Raw genomic sequence first — 12,390 nt, 5'->3', positions numbered from 1 at the left:
GACGTCACAATCTCAGAAGAAAATCGCTCGTATCTCTGGAACGCAAAGACCTAGAGAGCTCAAATTCGGGGGAGGAGGTCCCAGGGGAACCCTTGCCCGAACGCTAGAGTGGCGGGCCTCGGGGATGCCCCCTACCGGATCGCCGTTCGCTGGGACCCCCAATTTCGAACGGCTATAACTCGGGGAGCCGGGCGAGTTGGACCTCGGGGGTGGGCTCGTTCGAAAGGCCCCGTCCAGCACTACGAACGATTAGAGTCTTGGGAATATTGATCAAAGATTGACTGAGATATAAGCCGAAAAACGTGCGCTTTTAACCGGACGTAACTCCCTGACCGTCTACAATAGACTGTATATAAGGAGAGAGGCTCGGGAGCACGCATGCACGTCACATCCGTTGGATTTCGCGGTAAATCCGACCCGGCGACTTCACATAGAAATAGGAATAGGCCTTCAGAGGTAATAGCAAAACCCGACAAGTGGATCATTGTAATGTGTGATTACAACCACTTCACACACAGGCAATAAAAAAAGGATTCATTTTAAGAAAAGTTCCATATAGCACCTTTAATAGGAAATACAATATAAATGAACTACAAAAGCCATACCTTGCTTTTAAGTGAGATTCAGACAGGTTACTTAACTTTACTCAGCAAAAAAAAAAATCTTCAAAAAACTATAGATGCAGAAAAAACAAATATGTAAATGAGAGATGGAAGACTGAGCCAAAGTCTTGAGTGGGAAACAATTTCTTGTTTGCAATGAAACTCAATCATTTAATCAAAATATGAAGTACACTGTCAATATTTTTGCAAAAAGACCTCTGTACCTGTGCAGCTCGCCAGTCCTGGTTCACAGATTGGCAGCTCAGATCCTTACCGTTAGACTAGCACCACCCACCAAGCCTGTCGAACAGACAAACAAACATTTGAAAAGGTCAACATGTCTAGGAACACCATCGTAGACAGACCGTGATGAAGGTCTGAAATCATAGCTGACTGAACAAACAAGCGGTTTGGTGGCAATTTTGCCGGCAGTTATGAAAGCTCTGACATCAGTGACAGCACACTTAACGGAGGGGGAAAAACAAACTCTCAGTTAGTGTGGAAGTTTTAGGACATTTCTGATAAGATGAGCATTTTTCAATAGAAAAAGAATTTAGCCTGAGAACACGTGGGACAACACGTGGGATGTGTGTGGCAAGAGAGCAATACCGAGATGCTAAAAAAAAGATGCAGGAGGAAAACAATGCTGTATAGCTGTTATCATGGTATTGCCAATTATTGTTTGATCTCAAATAAACTGAAGATATGAGAATGCATTCAACAGAAAAAGCAATATTAACTCCAACCGAACATGTATATGAGAAGCTATAATTCAGCTAAATATTAAATTGACCCTCCACAAATATGATTCTGCACACCAATAAAGATGCGTAGAATTTAAGATGCAATATCATACATTTCATAAAGGATCATACATTTTAAACATTAAAACTTAATACATATGTTTGCAACTATTTATAAGTTATTAAGATTTTTTAATGTTGAAGTCTCTTATGCTCACCAAGGCCACATTTAATTGCTCAAAAATACAATAAATACAGTAATATTGTGAATATTATGATTACAGTTTAAAATAGCTGTTTTGCATTTTAAAATGTAATTTATTATTGTGATGTCAAAGCTGTATTCAGCATCATTACTTCAGTCTTCAGTGTCACATGATCCTCCAGAAATCATTGTAATATTCCGATTTGCTGCTCAACAAACATTTAATATTATTATCAATGTTGAACCAAATTTTGCTACTTAATATTGCTGTAGAAACTGTGATTCATTGATGAATAAAAAGTTCAAAATAATATCATTTATTTAAAATATAAATCATTTGTATAATTGTCTTTACATTCACTTTCGATCAAATTTGTGTTCTTGCTGAATACCAATATTATTATAAAAAGTATGAATTTCCTGCTACAGTAGTAAAAAAGTACAGTAGTAAATGATCTAAAGTGGTTGATCGCTGATCAAAGTCAAGAGCTGAACCTCATGTTTCATTCTAGTTTCTAAATATGGCTCTGAACCCTCTTTTAAAGTCTAAGGGATTTTTTTTTTTCTTTTGCCTGTATTTTTATTCACCAATAATTTAGTTTTAAGTCTGATTGCTTAGTAAAGTAGTAGCAATCGTAATTGTGACATTCCCTGTTAGGACACACCTCTAATCATTCACCATGAGGTGTTGTATATGCAAAAGCAGCATTTGGGTGGGTTTATAGGCCAAGTTGACAACTGACTTCTCTCTGATACTTCACATTACGCAGACCACCGTTATGCATTATGAAGTCGTGAACACAAATTCTGAGGCTACAGAGAAACGTCTTGGAATTGGTGATTCCAAGAAATTTGTTTTTGATGTGCACTGCCGCTAACCCTCCTTATGATTACATGTTTGTGTTATGTAACTAGGCATCCAAGCACACTGAAACAGTCATTAGAGGGCTCACGTAAATGCATCTCTATAGCACGCATTGTGTTTTATCGTGCAATTTATACGCGAAAATGAGTTTTTACGTGCATTACTGCATATGATACGCAGTTTTCGCGTGCATTTGATACGCAGTTCATTTGCGTGTAATACACACGCACCCCACACCACTAATTCTACCCAAACGTATAATACACACGCACCCCACACCACTACTAAACCTACCCTAACCAACCCATGCGTATCCTATGCACGTAAAAACTCATTTTCGCGCATAAATTGCACGATAAACACACTGCGTGCTATAGAGACGCATTTAGTGTGATCGGGTTGATAAAACAGATGTGTGGCTCTTTTAAAGGCAGTTAATTGAAACGGGAGCCTCAGCAACAACAAGAGAACCTTGCGCATTTCCCCGTTTACCAACCGATCAATGATGCTCTCGCAGATGTCCTACAGGTGCTGATTGAGCTGCTAAACTGAATCTCGCTCATTTCAAAGCACCACAGTTCACCTCTGGCATTTTCAGCAACCCTTTTACTTCCACTGTAGACAGTGTTCCGGTGAACATTAAAACAACTGCCAGATCTGCAGTACAACAGTCTGAAAGCAAAGTTTCAAGCTACTTTAACGCTCATGCTCCATATAGCGCCAACTTCTGACAGCCTCTGTCTGAGACTAATACATTTTTTTTTCCATTAAGAATTTCAGTATTCACAGACTGCATCAAAGTAATGAATACATTCTCGATGTTTTATAAAATACCACGGGACACAACATCAAGCTGATTTGGCATCTTGAGTTTCTGGATGGAGCAGCATAAAAATGACAGGATTTCACGAATTACACATCAAAAGAACTTCACTGCAGTTTAAATGTATGAAGTATAAAGTCATGATGTCTTCAAAGGAACAAAATGCTGCTATTTTGTCTTTTTGACCTGGTAAATTAGTTTATTGATTCTGCTGTCAATCATTGTGATGACAGGGGAATTAGTCAATGACAAACAGCAACTACATTTGCCTCAATAAACTCCTAATTACTGCTTATTAATAGTTAGTAGTTAGTTAAGTTTAGGTATTTGGTAGGAATTGGGTAGGATTAAAGTCCCCCTGTGGTGAAAACCAAGCTTTTAATGCTGTTTATATGTGGTGTTTTTAATATGCTTTAAGACAAACCATGTGCAAATTCATGTCAACAGCATTGCTGAGTATTTTCTCCTTAAAACTGCAGTGAACCAAAGACAGTCTCAAAAACACGGTTTGAAACCGCTGGTGTTTCTGACTTCACAAACCTTGCAACCAATCACGTCAACCTGTGAGCTGGTGTGAGTGAGTGGAGGCGGGGATCATTTGCATATTCATAGAACCGCGTATACTAAATGTGGCAAGGGTGTAGAGTTACATTCAAGCTATTTTAAAGGGGTCATATAATGCTATTTTTGTACAAACTAATATGATTCTTTAGAGTCTAAATTAAAACTTTGTAATATACTTTAATTAAAAATTCTCATTAGTATTGTAAGAAAACACTTATTTTACCTGGTCAAAAACAGCTCTGTTTTCAGCACGTCGTTTCATTGCATATGACTTTAAATGATAATGAGCTTTGCTCACCCCGCCTCTCTGTTCTGTGCGTACACCGTTTGTAACACAATAACCATAACGCGTTGTTCATTATAGACGTGGGATTATGAATTATATTGAGAACGTCGTACATAGAAAACATGCCGTAATGTACCCTGAGTGTAAACCTTAGACGCATTCATTGTGAAGCGTGCATCTAGCGATTTGCAAAGATTAATATAAATATTAAAGGTTAATAAAACGTTACACTCACTTCAGTTGTTTTGGAGGTTCAGCAGGAACACGAATAGTTGGTACCGGTCCAGGAGCAGCTTCTTAGCAAAACCAGCTTTATACTGACCCTCCTCATTTATAAGCAGTCTGGTGAGAAATGATTCGCGCAAACATGAAAGCATTGACGTTGCTTGTGGGGAATATTCCCTTCGAAAACAAACTCAGCCACTGCGTCTTCAGCGGTTCGGATTTAGGAACATTAAAATGACTGCTGTGTTCGTTATTACACCCAAGAACAGAACACCACAATCGTTTAGACGCCATTCTGCTCATAGACAGTGCTCCAGCATATCAACAATGACCGCGCCGGTCCGCGCGGACTATGATTGACAGCTGGCTCACGAGCGAGGGCGGGTCTGTGTTGAAACGCGGCTGTCATTCAACAATCGTGGGAGGGGCGTGCGAGCTTGTGACGTCACAGGCTCGAACGGCTCAATTTGAGGCAGGGGAAAACATATAAGGAGATTAAAACAAAAACACTGGATGGATTTTTATAATTTTATGATGTTTGTGTACAGGCACTGCCAACACACATTTCAGTACAATCAACTTGTAAAAGTGCATGTACCATTATATGACCCCTTTAAGGCATGAAGACATTTTCTTTCAAGGAAAAAACTTTTAAATATGTAATTTTGGTGATCAAAGATGAGTTTTTAGGGATACAATTATTGGCTATAGGGGGACTTTAAGGGATATAGAATATGGTCATGCAGAATAAGACATTAATTTGTGCTTTATAAATACTAATAAACAGCTAATATCATAGTAAGAAATGGACCCTAAACTATAAGTGTTAGCATCTATCATCTATCATCATCATTATTTTGTAATATAATAATAAACAGCTAATATCATAGTAAGAAATGGACCCTAAACTATAAGTGTTAGCATCTATCAACTATCATCATCATTATTATGAATGATGATAGTTGTCTTTCTGTAAAATGTGGTGGAATAGCCATTGCCTGCAACAAGTGTTATGCAATTAGACAATGAAAAATGACAGTAAACCATAAACTATAGTCTCTCCTTTAAACTTTCTCACCTGATCAATATTTATCTCTAATAATGTATCTATAATTTAACGTTTCCTTAATATTACATATAACTGACACAATCCACTCTTTATATGGCTGTACAGCTAAATAATGATCAATAATCTCCATATTTTTCAGTTGTTCTTAATATCATATTTACTCTGAAATGGCTTAACTGCTCAGAGGAAACACTGTTTGGTCCAAATCTAGTTAAAATGATCAAGGAATTTTTTCCACATAGATTTCACTAATTGAACATAAAGAAGACTATACATTTTCTTTTGGAAGAGGACGTTTTAAACGTGCATATTTGTAAAAGTGAACTGTCAATGTGTCGAAGTACACTAGCTACTGTGAATGACCTCAAAGATAACAGACATGTACTCCAATGTTGATTTTATAGTGTCTTAAAAGTCAAAGAGTTCCTAGGGAATGGAGAAATGCTCAGTAAGCATTGATCGGAGATCTGAGCTTAGTATGCAGGCACCATTGTGACATTCACAATTCACAGTGGAAGGAAGTGGAGAGATGTCGGCCATCTTTGTTTTTACAGTCTATGTTCCGAATAGAGAGGTGCAGGGATGACGTCAAAACACGGAAGACCAATTCACTCCAGGTTCCCTCGGGATTTTCTTATTCATTTTTCTTATTTGTCATTCCGTTTATAACGGGGGTTTTCTATTTATGAGTAAAATAAAATCACTCTATAAGGCACTATACAGCAATACAATCAATATGTAACTATATATATATATATATATATGAAAAATATTATATTTTAATATTCCATTAAGGTTCTGAATTATAATTGTGAGTTGATATACTAAAAGGGATTGATTCATTGAATTTGAATTGAACCAATAAACTAAAAGGGCCCTATCATACACTAGCAAGTGTTTTTTTGCTAGTGTCAGCCTGACGCAGTTATCATTTTCACGTCCTGTGTCACGTTGTTTAAATAGCAAATGCATTTGCGCCCATCTGTGCGCCCATGGGCTGCTGGTCAAACAACGAGGTGTATTCGGGCGCATTGTTGGCGCGTTGCTATTTTGAGGCAACTGAAATAGACTGCGCTATTGACCAACTGAAACCTGGTCTAAAGTCAATGGCGCAGTATTTATTTTCTTATTTAAAGAGCGTGTTAGCAATCTGCGCCTATAGGCGGGTCCACAACGCGCTTACAATTTGTCCCGTAAATGGTCTGCTTGCGTGCTTTAACCTCGCGCACGAACAGATACATTTCCTCGTTAGAGAAGCATTCAGTTTGCAAATTCCGCCATGGCGCGAGCGCAACTGGCTTTTAAAGGGAATGGGAGATGAGACTCTGATTGGTTTATTGCACGTTACGTCCAAAACACTCCCATTACTCATTAAGAGAATAGGGACAACCCCTTTAGACCATGCGCAGCGCGTGCCAACCATTTTTCCCATCGTAAAACTAGCAAAAGTGGATTCGGACACGCCCTAAGTGCACTTCCGCCGTGCGCTTTAGACCATGCACTTAGATCGTTAAAATAGGGCCCTAAGTGTTACTGCAATGCGTTTAAATCTTCAGTTATTTTAAATCAGAGACTATTAAAATGATATACACACACTTTAAAATATATATATATATTTTCTGAACTTGATTATTGAGTATACTGTATAGAGAAAATACCATTTCAGTCTGTACATCAAAATTTCATGTTTAATTCAATGTGGTATTTGCCATTTTTTTGTAAAATTGACTAGCAATCCTATATTCAAAAATTGGTAAATCCTATACCATTATTTTTCAATGAAGATTGTGAATACTGAATATTTCACAGAATACTGTATAATCCCTTATAGTTTTTAATAGTGGCCCATTTTTATTATCAAATCATAAAAGCAGACTTTCTTCAAGTACAGTGTTGTATCATGACATTTTGTCATATTTATTAGACTCACACATGCTGATGGTTGCACTGTCATCTATCTCCATGTTGTCCTTGATGGAGGGGACCATATGCGCCAGAGATTAAAGCCAGATTAAATCACACAGAGGCCATGGTCCTAATGAAAGACCGCACCAAACTCATCTTTTTTGAAAAGGAAAAAAGTTTCCTCAAGCTTTCCTTTTAACCTCTCACAAAGACGTCATGCAACGTTTAAGGCCATTCACTGCGTTTCCCTCTCCCACTGTATATCGGTCTCACTGTATCAGTGTTAATGATACCATATTCTGTAATCCCTATCCTGGAAAATGTCCAGCTAATCTCTTTTGGAAAATGTCTAACTGGCCCAACAGTTGTTGGTGTTATAATGGATCACATTCACTTTGAACTGTGAGATCGACAAGGTTGTCCTTAAGTGCTTTCTGGGTGGATGTTCGTTTATCAAATCTGCCTCTCTGTTTGGATGATTCCGGAGGATTATCCGTATAATCCGTAACATTGTGAACTTTTCTTGAAGCTGCTTTTACCTTCAGTCACCCTGCGTGATCTGATGCCAAAGCCAGTCAAAGCTGCTCCTCTATCTCCGGATAGGGAGGGCCAAATAAACTTAAACTGTTTGGAAAACAATGTATGCTAAGAATAATCCAAGCAAATATTAACTGTTTGCCAAGCAGGCAAATGTTCCGGTGGTTTATACGAGTAATATTGTTCCTCAGAGGGTAGGAAGAACAAGCCTGCCAATTTTGCAAACAATGCAAATTGTGTAAGTTCCTGACAATCTGCATAGTGTCATTCTTCATGTTTTAGCAAAAACAGAAATGCTTATCCTGCTTCCATGGTGTTCCAGTTAATCCAGATACTGCAAATAAAGGAATATCCGTCTTTCGCTTTTTCATTTTATTTAGCTTGATGAGGTAAATGGATTTAAAATCCGTTTACCCCATCGATCATTTTAAAACGTTCACTTTCAGTTAGCAACTGGCACATTTAGGTCAATGGCAAACCAGTAAAAGTATTACACAACAAAGACAAGAAAGCCAATTCAAGAGATTAACAATATCATACACTATCTGCAGATATAAGCATATCAATAAAACAATCCCCAGCAGACATAATGCACCAGTTTTAACAGATTATCAGAACTGTATGTGCATGGAAAACTACAGAGATACTGAGGGGCCAAAAGTCCGATATATATATATATATATATATATATATATATATATACACTCACCTAAAGGATTATTAGGAAAACCTGTTCAATTTCTCATTAATGCAATTATCTAATCAACCAATCACATGGCAGTTGCTTCAATGCATTTAGGGGTGTGGTCCTGGTCAAGACAATCTCCTGAACTCCAAACTGAATGTCAGAATAGGAAAGAAAGGTGATTTAAGACTAATTTCTTTTTTGTGTTATTTATACATTTTATTTCTATGTTCAATTTGTGGAAAGGAGTTAAATTAGGAGGTCACACAGAGTCTCAATCAGAAGTTCTGGAAGTTCATAATTTATGTACAGTAAGGTAATGTGACCATAATAAAGGTCAGAAGAGACTAATGTGAAATCATACAGGAGAGAATAAATCGTTCCATTAATATAGTGCTTTTCTGGGTACTCAATCAACCACCACCAATCCACCTTGGATGATGCGACGGCAGACATATTGCGCCAGAACGAATTGCGAATTGCGCCAGAACGCCACACCAGCTTATTGGTGGAGAGGACTAGTCAGTTGAGTTTGTGGCAAAACATTTTACAGTGCTTGTATATTGTTGTCTTTCAATATATATGATATTATATCCTCAAAGTAGAACTGAAATGACATTCATTACAAGACGAATAGTTAAAACTTTTTAAAATGCACCTGCAGACTATTTTTCCAGTCATGAATTTTGTCGACGATTTAAAAAAAATTCTGTGCAAAAATATTGTCTCTTCTCATGAGTGAGAGTAAGTCTCGTCACACCACTCTTATTTAACCATGAAATAATTTTACTTTGTTTAACTTCAGGTTAATAATTATTTGGTTTACATACGATTTTGAATCCCTGAATTTCAAAGTGACTTTTCAAATTTCAACATTCTAATGACACTAAACCAATAACCGTTTCCAAACATACGGAAGCACAGAAAGGCCATGTTTTACTATTATTCTGTCTTGTTTTTATAAGCTAAAAATATATATAACTTGCCCAAGCAAGTTTGACTATAAAACGACACTAGTTCCTTCTCTTTTATACAGTAACACATGATTGTGCGAACATCTGCCTGGTGTCAGGCTTTTCAATAAGGTTTTGTTTTGTTTTTTACCCAGAGCCAATACGCTTCTAGAAAAGGCATGAACACAGCAAGCATGCTGTAAAACCAACTAATGTGTCACAATGATTTCTTTTCCACTTAAACCTTTTTTTCTTCCTCTTTTTTAAAATGGGATCTTTGCAGTCCATTGCTCAGAGTCAATGTCGGGAACAGCAAAGTCAAACAAGCGCACGCTGGAGAAGAAAGCACTGATAACATTCTATAGTTAGAAAGCACTCAGGTCTGACCAGCAGTTGTATCTGTCCTTAGAAACAGACTTCAGCCCCCCTGGCTGCACTGCTGTTATTATTCTGCACACAACTCATTTGCTTAGCCAAATCAATGCATTATGGTGATGCATTAAACACTATCATCAATGAAAGAAATGCAAATGCAGCGCTTCAACAAGAAAAGATAGATGCATCATTTGTCACCTTAAATGCATTGCCAGTGTGATTAATATCATGTTAAGTGAAATGCTAGCAAGCATGCCTTTTGAACATTGAATGCATAATATAAATGTAACCATTTAAACGTATTATAGAATTATTTTAAGTAATAGCATTTACAGATTGATTTCATTGATTAATAAGAAAAAATGTATGTGCTTAACACTATTAAACGAGCACTTTTACCTGGTTTAAACTTCCATTTAAATCTGGGTCTCATTTTTATGTATTGGTCATCAAAACTTCTTATGCTCTTCGTCCTTTATTGAAACACAAGATGCTTCTGAATATTGAACTTGAAGACTTATTGTAACCTTACGCAAATTTGGAAAGCTACTGAAATGCAGGATATGTTCACACATAGATTTTTACAACCGAACACACATATATATATATATATTTTTTTTTTCAGAAATCACAAGCATTTTCTGAGAATCCTGCTGTGTGCTTATGTTAGCAGTGAGACATTAAAAACTCACATTCAAAAGAATCATCAGGACCAAAGGAAAAAGCACCTATAGTGATTTGGAAATATTTTGGATCTGCTAAATGTTGCAGTGCTGAACTGCAGTATAGAGATGTTCTGGAAGTGAGTGCATCATCAAAACAGAAACGCTCCCATTATAACCAACACAGAGCAGACATGGTGTAACTAAGAGATGTGTTGCGCAGTAGCAGCTTTGTGAATTAAATTGTTTGCAGGAGTCCACAACTCTTTCACATTCACTGAAACTGCAGGCCTTAAACAGGCACATGTGTAAAATCACAGTGGCAGCTTCAGTGATTATAATAGGATGGAAGTGCTCCAGTGTCGTAGCGTCGCTGGCGTTCTTTGTATAACTTATTCAGAATCAGAATCACAGTTTTGTTTTCATGCTGCTCAGTTTTTCATGTTGTGAAGTTCAGCCACTGTCTTGATTTACTTACATATACAACAGCAATAAATGAATTTAGAAACTTAGTTCTCAGCTTGTTTAACCTTCATGAAGAACATGGCACGCAGAGCAGATGCACCACAAACATTGCACTATAAAATCGATAAAACAATTTTTTTTGTCACAAATGTGCAGCCCAAATGCATGTCATGATTTTAAATCACAATTATTTGATTGATATTCCATGACATTCAAAATGTTTTTAAAAGTCGTTGACACTTTATTTGATGGTCCACTTTAGACATTCTAACTATGAGTAACTTTGCAACTGGATGTCAACTAACTCTCATTAGAGTATTAGTAGACTGTTAGGTTAGTGTTAAAGTTGACATGTACTTGCAAAGTTACTTAGTCAGTATATCTAAAGTGGACTATATTTGATTTAGGCTACATGGGCTATTGCATAATGTTAACCAAAATATCTATGCCCACTTAACACTGTCCATGTAATTCACAATGGATATATTTTTAGGGCTTCAAGCACAAAGTGCTGAAACCCTATTGTAATTGTAAGGATTTGTAAAACTGCTCGTGCAGAACAAACCGTAAGTGCTAGAGACTTGAAACCTGGCCAGAAGGTAGGCCTCAATTTGGGGAGAACCTATCAGAGTATGACCCCGATTGGCCCATAGGTGGCGCTACAGCAACCAAAAGTACTAAATTGCTCATAACTCCTAGACCGCTTGACTTAGAATCAAGGTTTTACACCACTGTGATCCTTGGCTCAAGACGGGCAAAATGTATATCTCCAATTTCGATTTAGGCAGGAAAAATGTTCTGCTATGTCGAATTTTGTCCAAAACCTACTTTTGCAAACTAGTCCCTGGTTTTTCGCCCGATCGGAACCAGACCAGTCTAGGGCAGTTCTCTGGACTCTCCAGATCAATAATTACTGGAAAAAGAATGAACTTTTGCATTTGGGTGGCTGTAACAGGGTCATTTAGAAAAGGGGCGTGACAAAATAAACTCAAAAGCCTATAAATCCTAAAGGAAAACTCAGAACTTCACAAAAATTTATGAGCATATGAGCAAATCCATAACATGCTGAGGAAGCATGCAAAGTTTCATGGAGATCTGACCATAGCTGGCGCTATAACTGTCAAAAATTCTCCAATTTTCAAATAGAAAAGGGGCGTGATGAAATACACTCAAAAGCCTATAAATCCTAAATGAAAACTCAGAACTACACGAAAATTGGTAGGCATATGTGACATAACATGGTAAACAAGCATGACAATTTGTATGACAAATTGTATACAAATTGTATACAGATCGGACCATCACGGATGGCGCTATAACTGTCAAAAAGCTTTAAAACCCATGTATTTCCTATATGGTAAATTGCCTGTATTGGCTGTAAATGGTCTCTTCCATCTATTATGTCAGTGCTTAAATGCTTGCTAAA

This window comes from Rhinichthys klamathensis, unplaced genomic scaffold (assembly GCF_029890125.1).
Source record: "Rhinichthys klamathensis goyatoka isolate OS25496 unplaced genomic scaffold, OSU_Roscu_1.1 h1tg000114l_1, whole genome shotgun sequence".
Taxonomy (NCBI): domain Eukaryota; kingdom Metazoa; phylum Chordata; class Actinopteri; order Cypriniformes; family Leuciscidae; genus Rhinichthys; species Rhinichthys klamathensis.
Note: the sequence above shows the minus strand (reverse complement) of the source record.